The sequence below is a fragment of the Dendropsophus ebraccatus genome, chromosome 2 (genome assembly GCF_027789765.1).
Source record: "Dendropsophus ebraccatus isolate aDenEbr1 chromosome 2, aDenEbr1.pat, whole genome shotgun sequence".
In the NCBI taxonomy this organism is placed as follows: Eukaryota; Metazoa; Chordata; class Amphibia; order Anura; family Hylidae; genus Dendropsophus; species Dendropsophus ebraccatus.
This window is the reverse complement of record NC_091455.1, coordinates 165,476,495-165,499,285: the sequence shown is the minus strand read 5'-3', so window position 1 is coordinate 165,499,285 and position 22,791 is coordinate 165,476,495. Positions and strand designations below refer to the sequence as shown.

Below are 22,791 nucleotides of genomic sequence, written 5' to 3'. Positions count from 1 at the left end.
CTTAAAGTCGAACCCATACTAATATAATGGAGAATTAAATATATATCAGTTTGCTGATCCAGTCCTATAATTGGAATTGCTCCATTTACCTGTGAGAGTGTTCCAGTTCATATTCCCCCGCCTTTGCCCTGGATTATCTACTGTATTATCGGAAAGCTCCCACTTAAAGTTAGTGATGCTGTGTGCGCGGCTCCCTGATATATTAGTGGAGTGACACATTATAAAATCAGATGTACTCATAGAAATGGGATTCTAGTCTTTGATAATAAGGCAGTAATAGAAAACCTTTGCTAAATGTCATTTTCAGCCTCCTCGTAAGAGTCCCCATTATGATGTAAGTTTGTATTTGTTCTGTAATGGAAAAGTACAGTATTTAGTTTTTTTTCCTAGAGGTCTGGAGATCAGCGGTGTGCCGACTGTCTGATAATTGATGTTTTTACAATACGGCAATATATTAGGGTAATTTAATTCAAAGCAGGCTTTTAGCTGGTGTGTCGGGCTCTCCAAAGTGGCAGTATTGCCGATGTAAGTGTATTGGGTAATTGATGGTTTAGCAATAAGGACGGTAGTGTATCATCATATCTCACCATGTTTCCTGCTAATGCTAACTTTCATGATCAAGCATAAGGAATAAAATGTTTATTCCTTTTTTTATGTCGTATAATTCTGAAGATCAGATAAAGATTTCCTTATAATTTGTTTTTACATTTATTACATTGAAGAATGTTAAATACAAAGATTCTGAAATTGATTGAATTCAATTCATTGGAAAAATTCCAATGTGATACTATGACCCGGATTTCCTAATATTGCCTAGTTTTCACAATGACGTTGCACGAGTGTTTTTGGTTCTCATCCAGCTAGACTTGTCCATTTACTCTGCACTGAAATTTTAATCACATACTGCAGGTACCAAAGCCAGAGGATTCAAATGGGATGGAAAATATAAAGGGAGGACTTGTACTTCTCTTTTCTGTTGGATCCACTTCTGTTTTTGGCACAAAAACTATAGTGGCAGTTTTCCAAGAATGCTGCAGTTTGTGATTCTAACCTTGGCGTATAAGGCTTTTTTCTTCTTGTGTGCCTTGGTGCGTCATTTTGCCACCGCTACAGAAATTGCCCAAAAGGCTTTTCACTTTAGGTGCACAGAATATGTCAAAATTCTTTTCTAGAGATGAGTGCAACTCAAGCATTCCCGAGTCCGATCGTTCAGCATTTGAATACAGGTAGCTTAAGAAGTTGGATGCAGCTCTAGGGAGTATAATAATGGATACAGCCTATGGCTATGTTCCCACAACATCTTTTTTAGATGAAAGAGTCTGTTTTGTGATAATGCAGAAAACACCTCCTCTCCGATTAGGGGAGTCCAAGGGCGCAGGTCCAAGGAAGGGACAATGTGGTCACAAATGATTATTTATTGATAAAAATTCCATGAAAATAGTATTAAAAAGCTTTTTAATACTATTTTCATGAAATTTTTATCAATAAATAATCATTTGTGACTACATTGTCCCTTTCTTGGACCTGCGCCCTTGGACTCCCCTAATCGGAGAGGAGGTGTTTTCTGCATTGACATATGATTCTAGTTGGATTCATTTGGGGAGAGGCTGCGGTCCTGTTACAAGCTATCTTTGAGTGTTGTGCCTCTCCTTGCACAACCACATCAGGTCAGAGCTTCTAATATTGTGCCCTTACCTGTTTTACTGTCTGACCTGTGCTATGGAGCGCTGTTTTACTTCTTTGTTTTGTGATAATGACATACATCAATAATGATCATGATGATTATTGATTGACATCATTTTAAAAACAACTGCCGTTATTTTGCGTAAAAAGGCGATGTGGAAACATAGCCTGTGGATGTATTCGTTTCAGGGCATCCAACAACTTCAGCCACCGGCACTTAAACGCCGGACGATCAGACTCGACCATGCTTGAGTTGTGCTCCTCTCTATTCCTTTCAGCTCAGGACACCAAGTCATCAGACAACAGTTTTGTAGGTTGCATGACAGGAACCCGGATTGGTATTACACTTCTGACCTCTTTATAGGGGTCAGCAGTTTTGAGGGTGCAGACTACCTGTAAGATATTAATATAATATAATTAATGAATTGGCTCTGGCTTTTGGACCAGTTTAGATAACCAAATGGTGTTAAAGCATGGATGTTCGCTTCATATAGTTTCCAATATTTAACTGTGCTTTTTTTCTGATAGGACATGTGGACAGGGGTTGTCTGACAAGTTCTTTGACGCTAAGGCTTTGGAGAGTGTTAATGGCTATACTGTATATAGCTGAACGCACTCCTGTAACATTGCACAATGTAGTTATACATACACAGTCATACCTCGAACTTAAGTTCTCTAACTTAATCTATTCTGGATGACTGTTCGAGAACCGAGCAGAGTTTTTCTATAGGAAATCATGGAAATACATTTCATTGGTCTTTACTCTACATGGGTCAGGAGCAGAGAGCCTAGCCCACAGAGGGCAAAGAGTTAAGTATTTATACAGTAGCATTACTGCTTCCCTCCTCTGCACATATAGCAAGTAGCAGTGCATTGCACACTGCTCCTTACTCCAGCAGTGGGGAATCCCAGCTACAAACGGGGTTTCCCAGTCTAGAGCAGAAAACTTCTGCCTGTACTGATGCTGCTGAGCCAGCTCAGTTTGCCAGACAGGCAGGGGTTACATTGGAATGCTGTGCACAGAATCACCTTTTTATCCCCTAGGAGGAGCAGAAAGTAATGGGTAAAATGAAGGAAGAAGTTATTTGTCTCCTCCCTGCCAGATCCACTTACAGTGGCAGTTTAAAAAAAAAAAACTGCCAATTGTGAAACCAACATTAGTCTATGGACACCTCTAACCTCTGTTAGTGGTTACCTTAAATTAAATTGTTGAGTTTAAGTTTTCAGTCCTGATTCTTTCATTTATTTTAGACCTCTTTATATACAGTTTGCAGCCTGCTTCTAGATTCAGATTCTTTGCATGCATGTGTATTCTCCCAGTAATAAATGCTGGATATGAGGTCCTCTCGTTCAGCAGTCTACAGTTTGCAGTGGTATCTCGGCATTCTCTCATATACTTAGTTCATGTGTTCCCCACCCCCCCACCCCGCAAACAGTTTATGTGTCTTTCTCCATATCTACAGCCTGTGTGAGCTGCTCTTCTAGTATACTCTCCCCTCTGTCCAGAAACTGAACCAATCTGTACAACAGTATAGTAATACTGTCAGTTATGACAGTTTGCTGACACACTTCAGTCACAGAAGCATCAATCATGATGTGCACAAGCCCGGACAAACACAGCTCTTTGACTGGAGGACAGATATCCAGGTGATAAACTTACACAGACTCCACAGTTGTAAAATGGTAGAAAATGTTTAATAAAGTCTTTTTAGGAAGTTACCACTTAGCCCAGGGCTCCCCAACTTATTGTTCTCCAGCTGTTGATTAACTACAGCTCCCATCATGCTCTGACAGAAGCAGTTTGTTAGGAAACATTTTTGGGAACACTGCCATAGATGTATAATATCTAGTCTAGTTACAGGTATATACCCTCTGGGACACTTATGACATATCCTCTGGATATGCCGTAAGTGTCCCCTTGATGTGGTCTCTCATGGGCAAGTTACTCAAATTGTGTAACTCAATAGCTTCTGCTGTTTTTGGCTTCTCGACCATCTCTAGTGGTTTGGGACAGGCCCCAGTGTGCTGGGGAGCCCTCAATCTGAAGATGGGTTTGGGTCCTAGAGGTGGGACCTGTATCTGGGGACACTTAAGGCATGTTCTTCATATGCTATTAATTTCCAAGATGGATATACCCCTTTATGGCACACCTATGGATTTTTTACATTTGTTTTTGCTATTAGCATTTCCGTGTTGGTTGGGATTTGTAGTGGGTCAGCAAGTAATGTGTGTCCTTATTCTCTTGTTTAGGAGAGCAATGTCCCATTAGCTGGTCACATCCAGAGGACACTGTCTCCTTTGTTCATAGAGCATTATATATTCCATCATTAAATCTGAAAAGCAATGGAGGCTTAAACAAGCAATGTTAATGAGCTAATAGAAAGGGAAGGCGAAGAGGAGAGCTGGAGCGATTTCTCACACGGCTGTGCCTTCATAACTTTCCGACAGTTCGTAAATTTATTTTCTGGAGTATAAGTAGTAAAACAAATAAAATATTTTCTGCCATAAAAGTGGTAAATTGCGCAATGAACAGCATGCCCTGTGAAGCAGTGACAGCCTACCTCGAGTACTGTTTTTTTTAATGAAACACAATTTCTATCTAAATGTTATATTCATGAATGTAAAATACTCCATTTTATTTTGATATAAAATAGTGCAGTTTGAGATTGAATAGAATTTTTACAATATGAACTCTTTTTGCGTGCATACATTGACGGCATTGGATGGTAATGGGTTATAGACTGTGCCGCCTCTAATAGGCAAAATGCCAGGCTATAAAATATGTCATTGTGGAATTCTCAGCTTATGCATTGGAAATATTTTAAGCAAATCCCACATACACTGTACTGTTCTCAATGTAATATTTATGGCAGACACATTAAAGGAGCAGTTTGTCTCATTGTCACAAGTATTTATTTGTCTTACTAAAACCTGCAAACCTTTTCCATAGACGCTGAAATTATTTTGTTTCATAATGCTTTCTGCTATGTACATTTATCAATGGTTAGAAGCATAGCAGGTCCATGTTGTGAACGCTTTATAACAACTTATTTGTTTATTCGTTTAGAGTGCAAAATAATCTGTAGGTGTTAGAAATGAGTCAGGGACTAATATGTAAAAAGATCAGGCGGGAATGTCAGAGAAAAAACACTTCCCATATGTCATAGTGGTTGTTTCTGGGCGTAGAGGTACTTCTATAATATTCTATTTGGTAGAAAAAGAAACACAATTTTATCAGAATGTGTAGGAAAACAGATACCATAGAATTTTTTTTTTTACAATAAAACAGAAGCCATATATGAACAGAGCCATACAGTTATTACATGACTGTACTCATCAATACAATCATCCTTGCTGTGTTGCCCTAGTGGTTGAGCTTGTTGTTAAATTATCATTGTTTTATTAGCTATTTTTCATTTTATTTACTGTTGCTCAAACAGGTATTTCTATATCAGCATACGCAGTTTTCTATATTAATTTTCTTTCCTTTTTGCCTTAATCCAGTGCTTCTCAATTCCAGTCCTCAGGCCTCACCAACAGGTCATGTTTAAAGGATTTCCTTAGTATTTCACAGGTGATCTAATTATACTCAGTGCATCAGGTATTATCACAGGAGTTCTTTGTATGGGATATCCTCAAAACATGACCTGTTGGTGAGGCCTGAGGACTGGAATTGAGAAGCACTGCCTTAATCGATCAGTGCTGGCACGGGGATACTGGTGGCACGGTCCTTTTTTTTGTAAAATGCAGCCCGGTTCTTTTCCCACGCACCAGCCTGCCCCGGAGTACTGGGGGCAGGTCCGGCACCCCCATTGGGATTAAACCCCCTCCCCTCTGTGACGTGGCTCCATTAGAATCAATAGAGCCTTATCACTGGTGGTGGGGGGGATATTGCCACACTGGGGGGCGGCGGGCCTACCCCCAGTGCTCCGGGGTTGGCTGGTGTGCAGGAAAAGAACAATGCCGGGCGCTGAAACTGGGTGGTGCTTCACAAAAAAGACCGCACCACCGGCACCGATGGATTAAAGTTGAAAAAAAAAAAAGATGTATCTGATTCACATTACATATTTTTGTAATATACAGGACCCTGTACATATACAGGACCCTGAAAACAATTAATATCAGTTCCTGCCCTGAACGGGGTTCAGAATCTAATTTGCCCTATCTCAGAAACACATATGCTCACTAGTGCCAGTTTTATAGAAAAACAAGTATCCCATCAGTATGTTCAGATTGTAGAAAGAAAGTAGTGTAGCAAACTGCCGTACCTTATTCTATTGAATAGTGCATAATCTCCGAATGACATCCAGTGGTATCCATCATATGAAGTAGGTTGTACATTGTAATCTATCAGCAGCATATTCATGGATTATATCACCGGGACATACATTTCACACCATGCATTTCATTCCATTTACAGGCATTTTACTAAGTGGCATTACATCTTTGATGAAAACCATTTTCAGTCTTTTTAAATGATTTTTTTTAAAGCTTGACCACCAGGGAAAAATTGTCTGGTCCTGTAGTTAAAAATATCAGTTTGATGGGCAGTTCTGTTTCCTTCCTACCAATAAAACCCTATGCCTATACACCCAAGGGCATGGTAAACTGATTCCAAATGTCCTATTGATTGTGCCATATGTTAGCACTAATTATATTAGAAGCTAATGTAAAATACAACATTCTGAGCATAGAACGCTAACGGATACACTTCAAAGGCGGCAAACCAGTAATTGTCTGCTGCAAGAAATTGCCAACTGTATGGAATACAAACAGATGTTCTCATTTTTTTCTAGTATCCTCTTCTTTTGCTCACTTCTTCTGTAACTGCATGTATCATATCTTATTGTTTTTTTTTCATTGTTTTGGCTTGCTTTTGCCTGCAGTTACTGGATTGTTCTGTAGTCTTCCTATAAGCTTTACTTCGTATTTGCCTGCTGTAGTAGTTAAAAAATATAATTTAAAGGGCCGTTTCAGTTTTAGTTATTTTGGCAAACATTGTAGTCACAGGGGTAACATGTTTCTTTGTGTAATTTACTGGTTTCTCTTATTATTTTGTTTGTTATTTTATTACTTGGTTACTATGTTTCTATATGTGTTAAAAAGCAATGGCTGTGTTACTTGAACTTGTGTATTTTTTTGATGGTTTCAGAACCAGTGCAGACAGGTAAGCAAATCCTATCTGCTTCTGCAGCATGTTTTTTTCACCTGATGGTGGAGTACCCCTTTAGGCTATGTTCCACACAGTATTTTTCTCCAGTATTTCTTAACCAAAACCAGGAGTAGATTTAAAACACAGTAAGGCTATGTTCACACACTGTTCAAATTAAGTTGATGGCTGACATTTAATGGCAAATAATTACCGTAATTTTAAAACAGCCATTGTTTTAAAATAACGGGTGTTATTTGCCAATAAATAACCGACTAAAATACTGAGCAAAAATACTGTGTGGGAACATAGCTTAAGGGTAGCTTCACACATAATTTCTGCAGCATGACACCAACAAGCTGGGAGCCTGAGAAGCAAGCAGGAGCGCAGCCTGGTAATATATTACCCGGACAGGACCAGGTTAAGTGCGACGGGGCTTTACATACTCACAGCAGAATGAAAAATCCGCTGCAAGTATTGAAACCCATAGAAAATTACAGGATCGCAGCGGATTTCGCAAAATGAAATCTGCTGCAATCGTGTATGTGTGAACCCATCCATAGGGTATGTTCACACTAAGCAAAATCGGAATCCCCACCCGCCTGTCGAAACAGTATGTCTATGGGAGGGCTCACGCTCCTCCGCTCAAAGAATTCACATGTCAATTCTTTGAGTAGAGAGTGGAGGCGTGCAAGCCCTCCCATAGACACACTGTCTGACACTGAGGCAGGCGGAATTGGTTGCTCAATGTGAACATAAGAGTGGAAAACTAAGGGGGGGGGATTTATCAACAGTGGTGATTCATATGTTGCTCCTATCTGAAAAGAGGTGCATCTGAATAAATCTAGAGCATCTAAGGTTGTCACTCGGCAGCCTCAGAAATCTCCTTTAGCTCCAAGCTGGTGTAAATTGTAGTAGCAATTTACACCCATGTTCACCGATTTCACAGAGAGCAAGAGGCCAGAGCTCACAGGCTTTGCACACAAATTGTGAATTTTTATTGCTCTGTGCAACAGTAGATGTAAATGTTATTAAATGTACTCCTATGGGTTCACACAACAGGTTTTTATACAGTGTCTGATAAATCTATTATTAACATTTTAAATTTGACTTAAAGGGGTATTGTCTTTTTAAAATTAGCTATATCAGTTGCGATGGTAATTTAGGGAACAGACCCCATTCATTAATTTGGTTCCAATTGAAGATTTATTTTGCTACCGATATCAAAACTTTATTGGAAATATTACTGCGTTGTATGAACTACTGCACAGATCTCAAGTGAAATTAATGGGATATTAACAAAGAAAAAAATCCCCATCACAATAAAAAATCCCAACGTACAATTCAATATATACAAAAAAAGGGGCAGCGTTTATAGGGAAAATATGAATATTCTTTTTTTTATTGTTTTAAAAAAGTATAAAAAAAAAAAAAAAACACACACACACTCACCAACACTGGGATCTGTGTGATGTCACATGAAATTTTTTTTTGTTACAAAAAGGACACTTATGACCACACAAATGCAAAAGATGGGATCCCAGGACACCACCAAATGAATATATATAGTATAGGGATGTTGCCATCATACAATGTTTCCCCTACACATGGAATAAAACTCAATAAGTATATACACAGTTAGGCTGGGTTCACACTACGTATATTTCAGTCAGTATTGTGGTCCTCTTATTGCAACCAAAACCAGGAGTGGATTAAAAACACAGAAAGGCTCTGTTCACACAATGTTGAAATTGAGTGTATGGCCGCCATTTAATGGCAAATATTTGCTGTTATTTTAAAACAATGGCTGTTGTATTGAAATAATGGCATTTATTTACTGTTATATGGCGGCCATCCACTCAATTTCAACATTGTGTGAACAGATCCTTTCTGTGTTTTTAATCCACTCCTGGTTTTGGTTGCAATATGAGGACCACAATACTGACTGAAATACACGTAGTGTGAACCCAGCCTTAAAGTGCAAGTGCTCAAACCATGTAACAGGGCTCAAATGGTTAATACGACCAATAGGAAGTAACATGAGGGGTAAAGAATACACCAGCAATGGAGGGTCTCGGGTCCACAACCCGACACACGTTTCACTACAATAGCTTCTGCTTTCTTTTATGTAACATCACACAGACCCCAGTGTTGGTGCCTGTGTAAATGTGTGTTTTTTATATTTTTTTTAAACAATACATAAAGAATATTCATATTTTCCCTATGAAATAAATGGGATGCAAATTTCACACATTCTGCCATGGATCTCCTGTTGAATATCACACAAAAAAACTTTGTGTACCCCAACTTTGTTATGAGGTTTGTTAAGTTTTATATAGCTATTTATATAGCCACTTTCTATTTCACCACATATGCCATTTTTGCAAGTGACAGCAGATTCACAGACAAATTGGTTGTCACTTTTGATTTCTTAGCACCCGATGACCAGCTGTCACTTTCTTAGCATGTATTTAGAATCTGGCGAGAACAGTGACAGTTGGTCTTGAGTTGCTGAGGAGCTAATTCAATAAGGAGAACCAATATGGCGGGAAAGCCAGCAGAAATGCTAGCTGCAACAGAATCCCACAATGTCACTGAAAGCAAATAAATAAAGATTATACTTTCACAATTTTGTTCCTTTTGCAACCTTTTATTACACAGGAGGAAAGAAGGCAAAATAAGGATATGACGGAAACTTTTACATATGTTAAAGGTTTAAATAGGATTTAGGAGGGAAGTGTTTTAAATAAGAACTGAACATAAAAACAAGGGGGCACATCTGAGGATAGTTGGGGAAAAGGTTAGGAGCAACAAAGTAACAATATTACTTTTCTGAAAGAGTAATAGATACTTGGAGCAAACTTTTAGCAGATTTGTTTGGTAAATCCACAATAACTGAATTTGATTACCGCCTATTTGCCTTTTTATGGTGGCTTGGCTCCTACGTCTTACAGATAACATCTGTCTGTAACTACCGGAAGCAGACTTTTGTCTGAACCCAGCGGTTTAACCTCTACATAACGTGTTTTAAAGCAGTCGTGACAGGTTGCGTAAATTGACAGGTTGCACACCCCTGTAACATTGAGGAGAGCCAGTTTGTCACCATAGAAGTCACAGCCATTTTTAAAACTATTAAAAAACAAAAAACAAAAAAAAACCTATTAAAAAAATTCAAATACAAAAAGTGTTTAGGGTTTTTTTTTTTATCACCATGCACAGAATTGTCTGTATGGTGAACGGCATAAATAGGAACTAATACCAGATGCCAAAATAAGAATTACTGCAAAGTGAATGTTGTAAAAGAGGGGAAAAAAAGATGTCTTTATAGATTATTATTGGTCCCGCAAAAACATGTCCTCTAGTGGCTCTGTGTATGGCTCTTAAGCCTCTTTCACATTTCAGTATATTTTTGCAGATCACATTTTGAGTCTGCAATTTTCTGTCCACAATCTTTAAAAAATTGTCTGTAGTGCATCCATATTATCATCCGTATCATCCATATTTTTAGTATTTTTCTGTATTTTTGGCTGATTTACGGTCTTTACGCACAAAATACAGGTCCTATAGATCTGTATTGCTGTGTCTGTGCCGCAATTATGATCTGCACGAGGACATGTCCTTTTTTTTGCGGATGTGTGAATAGGCAGGTTGAAATCCCCAAAGGATATACACTCACCGGCCACTTTATTAGGTACACCTGTCCAACTGCACGTTACCACTTAATTTCTAATCAACCAATCACATGGTGGCAACTCAGTGCATTTAGGCATATAGACATGGTCAATACAATCTCCTGCAGTTCAAACCGAGCATCAGTATGGGGAAGAAAGGTGATTTGAGTGACTTTGAACGTGGCATGGTTGTTGGTGCCAGAAGGGCTGGTCTGAGTATTTTAGAAACTGCTGATCTACTGGGATTTTCACGCACAACCATCTCTAGGGTTTACAGAGAATGGTCCAAAAAAGAAAAAACATCCAGTAAGCGGCAGTTCTGTGGGCGGAAATTGTTGATGCCAGAGCCTTGTTGATGCCAGAGGTCAGAGGAGAATGGGCAGACTGGTTCGAGCTGATAGAAAGGCAACAGTGACTCAAATAGCCAACCGTTACAACCAAGGTAGGCAGAAGAGCATCTCTGAACGCACAGTACGTCGAACTTTGAGGCAGATGGGCTACAGCAGCAGAAGACCACACCGGGTGCCACTCCTTTCAGCTAAGAACTGGAAACTGAGGCTACAATTTGCACAAGCTCATTGAAATTGGACAGTAGAAGATTGGAAAAACGTTGCCTGGTCTGATGAGTCTCGATTTCTGCTGCGACATTCGGATGGTAGGGTCAGAATTTGGCATCAACAACATGAAAGCATGGATCCATCCTGCCTTGTATCAACGGTTCAGGCTGGTGGTGGTGGTGTCTCTTTGGGCCCCTTGGTACCAATTGAGCATCGTTGCAACGCCACAGCCTACCTGAGTATTGTTGCTGACCATGTCCATCCCTTTATGACCACAATGTACCCAACATCTGATGGCTACTTTCAGCAGGATAATGCGCCATGTCATAAAGCTAGAATCATCTCAGACTGGTTTCTTGAACATGACAATGAGTTCACTGTACTCAAATGGCCTCCACAGTCACCAGATCTCAATCCAATAGAGCATCTTTGGGATGTGGTGGAACGGGAGATTCGCATCATGGATGTGCAGCCGACAAATCTGCGGCAACTGTGTGATGCCATCATGTCAATATGGACCAAAATCTCTGAGGAATGCTTCCAGCACCTTGTTGTATCTATGCCACGAACAATTGAGGCAGTTCTGAAGGCAAAAGGGGGTCCAACCTGTTACTAGCATGGTGTACCTAATAAAGTGGCCGGTGAGTGTAAATTAATCTGCAATTGTGGATTTGCAGTTATGGACAAATTTTCCAATGTCTAGAAGAAGCCTTAGAAGGTGAGGAGTTAAAAACTTGTCATATATTGGTGACAAGGAAGGGATGAAATATGCCTGAGATAAACATACCATATATCCATCCTAAGATAAAAGTAATATAGTATCTTTTTTATACAAAAAAAACAACACATTTGTTTCCTGCCTAGTTGTTTAGGCCACTCACTAGACAGAACAGTTTCATTGGATAATGACTATTGTCTGCTATTGATCTATGGAAATGGAGTGTATATGACATCTTTCTAAAAAGAAAAGTACAAAATCTGCTGGAAGCATCAGCTGTTTATTAAAACCCTATTGTATGGTTTATAAATGGCCTTATTAAAAATTAACACTATGCACAGACTCAGATATGTTGCATTACTTCCCTTAGTAATTGTACAGAATCTACTGTGGTGGATACATGAGGGAGTCGTCTCTGGAAAGATTGATGGATCTCGCTTAATATGGAAATTAGTTAACTTGTCTCTCTTGCTTCTGTTCATAAAAGTAAGTAGAGTAGAACAACCTGAAGTGAAAAGGCAACAATTCTCTATCACTACCATGGTTTGAGGTCCCATATACTAACATAAAACTCAGGTTTTGTAAGTGTGTAGTTGTGGCTATGCTGAACAATAGTGTGTGGACACAATTTAAATATCTAGAAGAGAAACAAAAAAGATAAGGTTCTCCATAGGGCAGAAAATAGGATGCACCTTATCAGGCAGTCACTCTTTTTAATGTGTGTCATCTGCCATCTAACACATACCATTTGAAGGAAAAGAAGAGATCAATCTGTGTTGCTGTAAGCAGACTGGACAGATTTTTTAAAAATCTTTTTACTGTAAACAACACTTTTCCACACTGAATCTGTGCCTTGATCAGGTCCTGTTGGGAAGTGATTTCACACCGTTTATGCTGACCTTCAGACTTGAATAAATAGATTTACAATGATGTTATGTAGGATGTGTTGATCCAAACATTTGTGCTGAATATTTAATAGAATGAATTCATTATAAAGTATTAGGTTTGTTACGTAACTGCAGATGTGTTTGTAAGGCCTTGTTTACACTTGTAACACATATATGTCTAATCAGTATGTGTAGGAAGGAGAAAGGGCACTCGCCACATACTGTAATATCATTTTCTTTATTTAAACGTACAATAAAATTCTACTGGACATGCAGAACCGCTTGGCAACGCCAGACGCCTAAGAAACAAGGTCATAGCTGTTTTACGCACATGCGCTTCATGGTGTCTGATGAAGCACGCATGCACATGAAACAGCTGTAACCTTGTTTCTTAGGCGTCTGGCATTTGCCAAGCTGTTCAGCTTGTCCAGTAGAATTTTATTGCACTTTTTACAAAGAAAAAAAACTATTTTCTGATATAATTTAGAGGTGAAACCCTGAAATTAACATGAAACCTATAGTTTCCACCTCCCAAAAAATAAATACAAGAAAAATAATTCATGAATATTCAAACTTTATTGATACATTATGCATTTGTTTAAAACACCCATTAAAAACAATTCAGGGGAACTAAGTACAGTTTAAATGTGGGACAAATGGTAATATGGTTAATATGGTTAAAATGCTAGTGCTCGGGATAAGTTATAATTATTTAAACATAATACAAATTTTTGTTAATACAAATATCTAATATTATTAGAAAGCACTAAAACAACTATACCATATATATATATATATATATATATATATATATATATATATATATATATATATATATATATATGGTATAGTTGTTTTAGTGCTTTAAAAATGAATCGTGTTATATGAACATGTATCTATCTACCTCAGAGCACTTGCATGTCAATTAAGCCCAGCCATATTATTGCATATTATGCTTATGGGCCTGTACTCCTTTGATGAATTGTGATATATTGTTATTTATTGCTTTTGGAAATTATTTTGGAGTATATATATATATATATATATATATATATATATATACACATATATATATATATATATATATATATATATATATATGTATATATATACTCCAAAATAATTTCCAAAAGGTAGATAGAGGTAGAGGTAGATAGATACATGTTCATATAACACGATTCATTTTTAAAGACACAAGCTTAAAGGGAACCTGTCACCCCCCGTACCGGGGTGACAGGCTCCCGACCCCCCGTTAGAGACCCCTATACTTACCTCATCCCGCCGGGTCCCGCTTCTGGAGGTGGTCGGGTCCCGGAGATCTCAGCCGCTGCAGCCCGGCGCGCGCGCTGAGAGATGAGTCCAACACCCATAGAGAATGACAGGAGAGTCCAGCGCTCCGTCATTCTCTATGAGCGTTGGACTCATCTGTCAGCGCGCGCGCCGGGCTGCAGCGGCTGAGATCTCCGGGACCCGACCGAATCCAGAAGCGGGACCCGGCGGGATTAGGTAAGTATAGGGGGCTCTAACGGGGGGTCGGGAGCCTGTCACCCCGGCACGGGGGGTGACAGGTTCCCTTTAAGGATACACTGCAGCCATGTCACCTCACCATTCCCCATACACCAGACCAGTACAGAGAACCTCCATACCAGGTGCGCCTGAAGTTTTTCAAGACCCACAGATCTTTACTGTGGCGGCGAAGAGCTGTTTAGTTCAAAATGCGTAGCTTTTTGTTTTCATGTTGTGCACTTTGTTTTTAAAGGATTACAAAAATTAAAAAAAATCATCTTTTTTTGACTGGTACATCTTTAGGTGCAATTTCCGCACCTGAATATCTCTTATTCATCTGTTCAGATCATGATATGCAAGTTTACACTTTGGGGGGGGGGGGGGGGGGGGCTATGCAGCCTATTGAGGTTTGGGGTGCATAGAAAAGATTGACACATGTATTACCTACTTATACCATTGCTACTACCTCTGAAGTGCCACTTGATATAGTATAAAAGAAATTGCTTCTGAAGTTTCAGACTCCTAGAGGGCCTGTACCACATGTTTATTACTGTTTCTAAGCCAAGTACCCCTGACTCAAATAAACTACATCAAAGTACTTCTAAAGCTATGATCTTATTCTATTCTGCACATTAAAAGCATAGCTTGAGGACAGTATGAGTTCCCCTTTAGAGACATGGCAGGTACCCCGTGGGTTACATGTACCACAGTATGAGAACCAAGAAAGGATGACCTATCTATTCAACTATCACTGCAGGAGCTCAAAATAAAAATGTAAAAATGAAATTTAAAAAATGTCGATAGATTAGTGTGTGTGTATTGTGTGCTTGTATACTGTCTATTCTAAAGGTTAAGTAGAATGAAGTCATGAATTCTTTGCATAAGATTTTAATGATTTAGGCTGGTAAAGGTGGCATGATGGTTGGGATAATGTTTCCTGGTACACCCTCTGATACTTATGGATTAATGTTTGGATGGTTTGGCTTATCATAGCATTGTGTCCGACTAAGTTCACCCCTTTTTGACAGCAGTTTACCTTATGGCAGAATAAAATTGTCAGCAGTATAATGAATCTTACCATAAGGCCAGATTCATACATTTGGTAGATATGGTGGACCTGGAAACTCCCAGCATAATCATTCATAATGATGCTGTGACCTCAAAAACAGTTAAATCTCTGCTGTGTCAGTACAGTAGTGTGGAGATGTATCTGTTTCGGAGCTCAGGCATCATCATGAATGATGATGCCGGGAGTTACAAGGTCCAGTCTGTAGCATAAAGTCCATGCACAGACTGTATCTACCAAACGTGTGAATCTGGTCATATGGTAATGATGCATTATACTGCTGACAGTTTCATTCTGCCTTGATGAGGTGAACTTAGTCAGACACGATGATCGGATAAGCCAAACCACCCAAACATTAAAGGGGTTGGCCACTTTATAGTAAAATAGGTCAGTACAAAGTATTAGTAAGTGTACTCACTGTATATACTGACAGCAGCTCCCTGTGTACCTCATTGAGCTACAATCAGACTCCCCTTCACCAGGCTGGGCTGTCCTGCTCTGTTTTGTTTCAGTCCACAAAATGGCTGACATGGAGGAGCATGTGACCATGCCCTGTCCCCTGTGTCCTCCATAGACATATACAGGCTAAGTGGTGGACACTGGGGGGCGGGGCATGGTCAGATGCTTCTCCATGTCAGCAATCTTATGGACCAAAACACCACAGAGCAGGGCAGCACAGCCTGGAGGAGGGGAGTCTGATATTAGCTCTATGAGGTACACAGGGAGCTGCTGTCAGTATATACAGTGAGTACAGTTACTAATACTGTACACTGAGCATTTTTACTATAAAGTGGCCAACCCCTTTAAGCCTTAAAGTAGGCTTATGCTTTGCTATCTAAAGGTAGCATAAACTAATGACCGAGAAGCTAGACAGAATGATGTATTGTTCTCTGTAGCTGATTCAAAGATATCTTTCTAAATAACACGGATAACAAGTAGTCAACTATGTGCAAGAACCAAATAGTTCTGGATATGCATGAGAAGTAGAAAACTCTGCCCACCAGCTTCTGATTGGCAGTTATCTATCCATGGTGTGTATAGGCAGTCAACTGTCAATCAGCAGCTGTAGGGCGGGGGGAGGCAAGAATCCTATTCTCCTGCATATTAGGAGAACGACTAAACAGAATGATGTAAGTAATACACCGATCTGAAATCAGCCCTACTTCATACAGTAGATATAGATTTAACCCCTTAGTGACCGCCGATACGGCTTTCTACGGCGGTCACTAATGGGCCTTATTCTGCTGCCATCAGCTTTTTACGGCGATGGCAGAGAATAAGGCTGCGGGGCCGGGACGGCCCCCACCCCATCCCCCCGGCTACCGGAGGTAGCTGAGGGGTTGGGGCAGTGTGTGAGGTCCGTCCCGGCCCCCCCCCTTACCGACGATCGCCGCTATTAACGTTATAGCGGCGGCCGTCGGTAAATGGGATTACCGGTGCCGCCGCCACCTTTCATCTCCCCCCGCCGTGAATCTACGGCGGGGGGAGATGAAATAAGTGTATATCAGACCCCAGATCAGACCCCCCTAGTGCCCCGATAACTAACCCCCCTCCCCCGGCGGCCATCATTTCCAAGATGGCCGCCGCCATCACTGTGAACCGACTAACGTCGGTTCACAGCGATTAAAAAGTTAAAATGAATGAAAGCCCCATGCTCTCCGCCACCGGAGGTAGCGGAGAGCATGGGGCAGTCATCGGGGACCCCCCTGTGGGGTCCCGGTACAAGCGATCAGCGGTATATACTATATACCGCTGATCGCTTGTACCATGTGCTCCCGGCACTTTTTATCCCCTGTCACCATAAATGATTGGTGACAGGGGATAAAAAGTGATGTCCCCCCACCCCCCAAGTCGCCCCCCACCCCCCCCCTGTCACCCCCGTCCCCGAGTCACCCTCCCTTCCCCATATACTCACCGGATCCACGGAGCTCCTTCCTCCTCGACGTCCTGGCTGGTTATGAAGTGCGCATGCGCTTCACAACCAGCCAAGCTCTGAAAATTTAAAGTGACAGAGACCAATTTGGTCTCTGTCACTGAACTATGATTACTGTGATAGAAAATATCACAGTAATCATAGTAATACAGTGAAAATGAATGTATAAAGTACAAAAAGTGACAAACATACAAAAAAATAAAACACACACTTTTTATTATAGTAATAATTGCAGTTTACTCCCAAATTACCCCTAACCCCTCCCCAGATTACCCGTAACCACCGCACGTTGCCCGTAACCACCGCACGTTGCCCGTAACCACCGCACGTTGCCCGTAACCACCGCACGTTGCCCGTAACCACCGCACGTTGCCCGTAACCACCGCAAATTGCCAGTGACCCCCTCCAGATTGCCCGTAACCACCCCAAATTACATGTACCCACCCCAGATTACCTATAAGCACTTCAGTTTATCAGTAACAATCCCAGATTGTCTGTAACCCTTCCAGGTTGCACATAACCCCCCAGGTTCCCCGTAATCACGCCAGATTACATGTAACCCCCCCCAGATTGCACGTAACCACCGCGCGTTGCCTCTGACCACGCCACGATGCCTCTGACCACGCCACGATGCCTCTGACCACGCCACGATGCCTCTGACCACGCCACGATGCCTCTGACCACGCCACGATGCCTCTGACCACGCCACGATGCCTCTGACCACCGCACGTCGCCTCTGACCACCGCACGTCGCCTCTGACCACCGCACGTCGCCTCTGACCACCCCAAATTGCCAATGACCCCCTCCAGATTGCGGTGCCCATGTCAGATTACAGGTACCCACCCCAGATTGCCTATAAGAACTTCAGTTTATCCATAACCACCCCACATTGCCCGTAACCACCCCACGTTGCCCGTAACCACCCCAGATTGTCTGTAAGCACAGCAGGTTGCCCGTAACCAGCCCACGTTGCCTGTAACCACCCCAGATTGTCTGTAAGCACTGCAGGTTGCCCGTAACCACCCCACGTTGCCCGTATCCACCCCAGATTGTCTGTAAGCACTGCAGGTTGCCCGTAACCACCCCACGTTTCCCGTAACCATCCCAGATTGTCTGTAAGCACAGCAGGTTGCCCGTAACCAGCCCACGTTGCCCGTTACCAGCCCACGTTGCCTGTAACCAGCCCACGTTGCCTGTAACCAGCCCACGTTGTCTGTAACCAGCCCACGTTGCCTGTAACCAGCCCACGTTGCCGTAACCACAGCAGGTTGCCCGTGACCACCACACGTTGCCCGTGACCACCACACGTTGCCCGTAACCACCCCGCGTTGCCTGTAACCACCCCACGTTGCCTGTAACCACAGCAGGTTGCCCGTGACCACCCCACGTTTCCCGTAACCATCCCAGATTGTCTGTAAGCACAGCAGGTTGCCCGTTACCAGCCCACGTTGCCCGTTACCAGCCCACGTTGCCTGTAACCAGCCCACGTTGCCTGTAACCAGCCCACGTTGTCTGTAACCAGCCCACGTTGCCTGTAACCAGCCCACGTTGCCTGTAACCACCCCACGTTGCCGTAACCACAGCAGGTTGCCCGTGACCACCACACGTTGCCCGTGACCACCACACGTTGCCCGTAACCACCCCGCGTTGCCTGTAACCACCCCACGTTGCCTGTAACCACAGCAGGTTGCCCGTGACCACCCCATGTTGTCCGTAACCACCCCAGATTACCTGTAACCACCTCAGGTTGCCCATAACCACCCCTGGTTGCCCGTAACCACCCCACATTACCTGTAATTTCATTTTTTTTATTTTATTTTAGTAACTGCGCTATTCTAATAACTATTACTAGCTGCGGTTTTGCTCCTGTAAATTGGCGCTCCTTCCCTTCTGAGCCCTGCTGTGTGTCCATACAGTGGTTTATGCCCACATATGGGGTACCTTTTTACTCAGGAGAACCTGCGTTACAGATTTTGGGGTGAATTTTCTCTCCTGTTCCTCGTCAAATTGAGAAATTTCAAACTAAACCAACATATTATTGGAAAAATTCGAGTTTTTCATTCTACTCAGGAGAACCTGCTTTACATATATTGGGGTGACATTTCTCTCCTGTTCCTCGTGAAATTGAGAAATTTCAAACTAAAGGAACATATTATTGGAAAAATTCGAGTTTTTCATTTTTACTGTCTACTTTTGAATATTTTCCTCAAACACCTGTGGGGTCAAAATGCTTACCACACCCCAAAATAAATTCTTTGAGGGGTGCACTTTCCAAAATGGAGTGACTTATTGGGAGATTTTACTCTGTGGACACTACAGGGGCTCTGCAAACGCACCTGGCACTCGGAAACTTCTTCAGCAAAATCTGCATTGAAAAAGCTAATTGGCGCTCCTTCCCTTTTGAGCCCTCCTGTGTGCCCATACAGTGGTTTACGCCCACATATGGGGTACCATTGTACTCAGGAGAACCTTCGTTACAAATTTTGTGGTACTTTTTTCCTCTTGTTCCTCGTGAAATTGAGAAATTTCAAACTAAAAGAACATAATATTGGAAAAATTTGAGTTTTTCATTTTTACTGTCTACTTTTGAATACTTTCCTCTAATACCTGTGGGGTCAAAATGGTCACCACACACCAAGATGAATACTTTGAGGGGTGCACTTTCCAAAATGGAGTGACTTATGGGGGGTTTTCTCTCTGCTGACACTACAGGGGCTCTGCAAACGCACCTGGCGCTCGGAAACTTCTGCAGCAAAATCTGCATTGAAAAAGCTAATTGGCGCTCCCTTCCTTCTGAGCCCTGCTGTGTGCCCATACAGTGGTTTACGCCCACATATGGGGTACCATTGTACTCAGGAGAACCTGCATTACAAATTTTGGGGTGCTTTTTGTCTCATATTCCTTTTGAAAATGAGAAACTTTAATCTAAACGTATATATTATTGGAAAATTTAAATTTTCAATTTTTTTACTGCCTAATTGTGATTACTTTCCTCCAGCCCCTGTAGGGTTAAAATGCTCATTATACCCCTAGATTAATTCTTTAAGGTGTGTAGTTTCCAAAATGGGGTCACTTATGGGGGTTTTCAGGATACCAGACTTCTAAATCCATTTAAAAAAAGAACTGGTCCCTAAAAAAATCAGTTTCACGAAAATGTGATAATTTGCTGATAAATTTCTAAGCCCCATAACACCCTAAAAAAGTAAAATATGTTTACCAAATTATGCCAGAATAAAGAAGACATATTGGTAATGTGACTTAGTAACTAATTTATGTGCTACGACTTTCTTTTTTTAGAAGCAGAGAATTTCAAAGTTCATAAAATGCAAATTTTTTAAATTTTTCATGATATTTTGATGTTTTTCACAAAAAACACACAAAGTAGTGACCAAATTTTGCCACTAACATAAAGTGCCATATGTCACGAAAAAACAATCTCAGAATCGCTAGCATACGTTAAAGCATCACTGAGCTATAAGAGCATAAAGTGAGACAGGTCAGATTTTGAAAAATTAGCCTGGTCATTAAGGCCCAAACTAGCTGCAGCACAAAGGGGTTAATGTGATTCAATAAGCAGTACTTATAATAAACATGATTGTGTGATATAAAACATAGTAAAACCAACACATGGGGATACACAATGAATATCATAAAAATAGTAAATATTGCATAAAGGTATATTGCATAAAAGGAGGCGAGATAAGAAAAAAGAAGAGAAAAAATATGTAAATAAAATAAAAATTAAAAATAAAAATAATAAAAAATAAAAAATAGTCTCTGTATATTGCGGTACCGCTAGGTGCTGGCCAGGTATATAGTTGTATTTCAAACTAGTATGATGTTAGACCCCTGGATTAGACCCCTGGATAGCCACTGTTTCAAAAAGGCACAATGTAGTTTGTGCTCGATCAGAACAAAATAAGTGATAAAAGATAGTTAAGTGATAGTCTGAAACTTTAATCCTTCCACTCTCCAGATATATAGTCCGTTTGGTTATATATACAGTCTCATTACAACTAATTCTGTGTTGCATACATGTTGTCATTCCACATCAGTTCATTGATACAATTCGTAAGTGGGAAGTAAACAATAGTAACGAACTGCGATGTAGCGGCGTTTGTAACGCCTCTCACCCGTCCTGGAGTGGCTGGTAGTGAGGCGCTTCTTCTACTGATTTCCCTTGTGAAGAGGCCGGTCGGTGATCACGGCTTCAGGCTGGAGCGGTCCTGCAGCGCGTCCTCGTGTCTTCTACAGTTGGATTCGCGCGCAGTGTCCCAGCCTCGTTCTCGTTCCTGACCTCTCCGTTCCGGGGTGATGGAGATGTGGATATGAATATGGATTATGAGTAGTGGCTATGGATGTAGGGGATATTAATATAGACTAGGGGGCCCTAGTCCTTGACCTCCATATTGTAGTAACAAGCGAGGGATTAGAGTGCAGAACATTCCAAAAACCAACTGCTAGGAATAGTTTTATTCTCTTCAACAGCTGCCATCTTCCCAGATGGCTAATTAATGTCCCTGTAGGCCAATTCCGAAGACTTAAGAGGAATTGTACCAAAACAGAACAGTTCGAGATAGAGGCTAAACAACTAGCAGTGCGGTTCCAAGAGAAAAAATACCCAGACACTATCATTCAGAACTCATTGGCCAAAGTTAGGGAATTAGAACGTCCATCTTTCTTCAACACAACTGACAAAACCCCTACAGAGAGAACAGAATCCATCATTCTCCCTTTCAATATCGAACATAGAAGAGTAGAGAAACTCCTCATTAAAAACTGGCATCTGATACAAAGGGATAAAGTAGTGGGACCTCGTCTCCCCCAAAGACCCCCAATTGTGTTCACCAGGGCCCCAAACTTGGGAATCCAAATAGCCCCCACTGTACCAAGAAAATCACAGCGTACCACCAATCAATCCTGGTTAGAGATTCCGGGGTTCCACAGATGTGGTAGTTGTCTGGGGTGCAAAAGCACCCCCACACCAAGACATACGCCTCCATTTCTAATAATTTCAAAATGGACATCAAAGAACTACTTACATGTAACACAAAGGGAGTGATCTACGTAATCCAGTGCAGTTGCCCCAAACAGTATGTGGGGCGAACAAAAAGACCACTGAAAGTTAGGATTACCGAACATATCCGGAACATAAAGAAAGGAGAGCTAACCCACCCCCTATCATCTCACTTTAAAGAAATACACGGCTGTGACCCCTTCCAACTGACATTTACAGCTATACAGAGTGTCCAGAAAGATTGGAGAGGGGGCGACTATATAAGCAAAATGTCCAGAATTGAGTCTCAGAGGATATTTGAGTTTGATAGTCTCGAGCCTATGGGCTTGAATGCAGAGATGGAAGTATTTGGTTTTCTGTAATAACTAAGAATCCCTCGGTCCTGGTGACCTCTGTGCCACGGGCGATTCCGTGCCTGGCCGTCTTACACGGCGCCGGAGCCGCCCCTGCCACCTTGGTTATTATGACCATATAGCATTGTATCTGCATTACTCATTGCGGATTTTTATATGTCTATACTGAAATTGGCATAGTTTATAGGGTCCACACTTTATATGTATGGTCTGTCCTCCATACCACATAAATGATCTATTATAAACAATA

The 22,791-nt window shown here is 41.3% G+C and overlaps 1 protein-coding gene across 5 annotated transcripts in view; it reads left to right on the top strand.

The window, feature by feature from the left end:
* RARB (retinoic acid receptor beta) overlaps positions 1 to 22,791 on the top strand; it is a 508,146-nt gene that overhangs the window by 79,491 nt on the left and 405,864 nt on the right. Inside the window, exon 1 of one of the 5 annotated variants that reach the window (XM_069958666.1) lies at positions 3,290 to 3,330. The exons of the other annotated variants lie outside the window; for them this stretch is intronic. The gene's annotated coding sequence lies outside the window, so the exon portion shown is untranslated. Of the gene's footprint in view, positions 1 to 3,289; positions 3,331 to 22,791 lie in introns of those variants that run through there. 5 annotated transcript variants of the gene reach the window in all.